The following is a 2,627-nucleotide window of genomic DNA, read 5'->3' as shown; positions in this document are numbered from 1 at the left end:
CACACACACACAGGGTAATGAGGAATGTGGAGGCCAGCGCAGATCCTTCATCAGCTTCTGAAAAAATATTCACCGGGAAACAAAAGCCACAAACAGGCCCAGACATGACGCTGGAATGCGCTCGTCTCTTCGCCTCTGATTATAACACAGGTACAAACAAACAAGACTGAATCTACACCACTGGGTCAAAGCGTTCATGCGAGTCCTGAATCTTCCTCAGTGAATTTGACTATATGTTACTGTAAGTTACTAAGGAAAAAACTCAAGTTATTTTTACAAATCACACACCAGCTTTAAAGCAGGGCTATTATCATTCACTAAAACTGAAACCATAAAAACCTTTTTGTTACTTAAAAAATAAACATTAACGAAAATAAAAAAATATTAAAAACCTAAACTTATCTTATTTTCACTGGTTACCAAGGCAATATTTCTCAGTTTATTTAGTTTAACTTTAAGTACTGAAATAAACAAAAACTAATAAATACAATAACGGCATAGTTTTAAAAAATACTAAAAATGACAAAAACACAAAATATCAAATTAATTAATAAATATTTTTAAAATGAAAAGAAAAAATTCTAAAGCTTTAAAATTCAAGTAAAAACAGAAAATGTGAAATGTAATTCAAAATATTAAAAACTATAATAGTAAATAAATTAAATAACATAAAATATCATATATACATACAGTATACACACACACACACACACACACACACTCATATATATATATAATGTATTTATAAATATACATGCACTCTAATACTGTTTCTATCTTTCTAAGTAACAAACCTGGTGTGGTTGATTATAAATAACTGTAATGGTGTTGTCAAAAGTACCGACGTCGTTACTTTTGACAACACTTAATTGTAATAATTTTAATAATTGTATATACATAAATTTTGAGCAAATCAAACACCAACTTTAAAACAGTTCTTTTATTTCAGCTCGTTGCCGAGGCGAGATATAAAATAAAACGAATAAATAATAACCCGCCTCTGAAACGCCGTCACAAATCATTCTTATTTCGAGTCAGCCGTCATACAGAGATCGAGCTGTTTCACTCTTCTCACGTCATTTGTCTTCTTCTGTAAATACTGACGTAAGAGAAGCGGTGAAACACATCCATGATCACGTGAGCGTGTTTATGGTGTTGATCTGCTCGTGTGTGTGTGTGTGTGTGTGAGCCGTCAGCGTGATTAATTGCGGTGTTTTATGCTCTCGGCGCCGTCGTTATGAGGGTTTGACTGGCCTCATGTAATGACAGTCACATGACATGATGATCACTGGGGACGAAATTCAATCAAACCCTCGACCTCCTGCTGAAACCCCCCCGATCTGATCTGAGAAACACAATCACACTCATGCAATACATGTTTCTGAAAGAGTCTCTCCTGCTCACCAAAGCTGCATTTATTTGATCAAAATACAGTTAAAAATGTGAAATATTATTATAATCTAAAGCAGCTGTTTTCTATGTGAATATATGTTAAACTGTAATTTATTTCAGTGATCAAAGCTGTATTTTCAGCATCATTACTCCAGTCTTCAGTGTCACATGATCTTCAGAAATCATTCTAATATGCTGATTTGCTGCTCCAGAAACATTTCTGATTATTATCAATGTTGGAAACAGTTGTGCTGCACAATATTTTTGAGACATTTTATTTTTCAGGATTCTTTGATGAACAAAGTTTTTGAACAGAAATTTGAAACATAAGTCTTTTGTAACATTATAAATGTCTTTACTGGCACTTTTGATTAATTGAATGCATCCTTGATTAATAAAAGTACTAATATTATTATTTTGAAAAATCTTACTCACCCCAGACTTTTGAATGGTAGTGTATCACTAAAGAAATTAATATTTTTATCAATCAAGGACACATTAAATTGATGAAAAGTGACAGTAAAAACATTTATAATGTTTCTATTTCAATTAAACGCTGTTCTTTTGAACTTTCTTTTGATCTGTGAATCCTGAAAAATAAAATGCATCACGGTTTCTACAAAAATATTCTGCAGCACAACTGTTTTCAACATTGATAATAATCAGAGATGTTTCTTGAGCAGCAAATCAGCATATTAGAATGATTTCTGAAGATCATGTGACACTGAAGACTGGAGTAATGATGCTGAAAATACAGCTGCGCATCACAGAAATAAATTACAGTTTAAAAGAGATTCACATAGAAAACATTGGAATAATATTTCAGTTTTTACTCTAGTTTTGAACAAATAAATGCAGCCTGATGAGCATATTCACAATCCATTTTACCTTGATAATGTGACATATTTCAGAGTGGAACAGAATATTCAATGAGAAATATTTCTAATTTTTCTAATCTAATTAATCAGGAATTGACTGGATGCTGAAAAGTGGGTTTTATAAAGCAGAACCGAGTTTAAATCTGCATCACTTCCTCTAACAGCATTTTAGGGATCAAATCTCTTCATGAATACAAATGAGCCCTGAGTGTGTCTCTCTCTGTGTGTGTGTGTGTGTGTGTGTGTGTGTGTGTCTGTGTGAGAGTGAGTGAGTGAGTCTCTGTGTGTGTGTGTGAGTGAGTGAGTGAGTGAGTGAGGGAGTGTGTGTGTGTGTGTGTGTGTGTGTGTGAGAGTGTG

At 33.3% G+C, this 2,627-nt stretch overlaps 1 protein-coding gene across 1 annotated transcript in view; it reads right to left on the bottom strand.

Annotated features, from left to right (window-relative positions):
• Nucleotides 1–2,627, bottom strand: part of LOC107720969 (colorectal mutant cancer protein-like) — a 126,519-nt gene that overhangs the window by 39,484 nt on the left and 84,408 nt on the right. The window lies entirely within an intron of this gene.

The sequence above is a fragment of the Sinocyclocheilus rhinocerous genome, unplaced genomic scaffold, assembly GCF_001515625.1.
Source record: "Sinocyclocheilus rhinocerous isolate Xijiao unplaced genomic scaffold, SAMN03320098_v1.1 scaffold4256, whole genome shotgun sequence".
Classification (NCBI taxonomy): Eukaryota; Metazoa; Chordata; class Actinopteri; order Cypriniformes; family Cyprinidae; genus Sinocyclocheilus; species Sinocyclocheilus rhinocerous.
The sequence above is the reverse complement of the archived record's forward strand: the minus strand, read 5'-3'. Positions and strand labels throughout refer to the sequence as shown.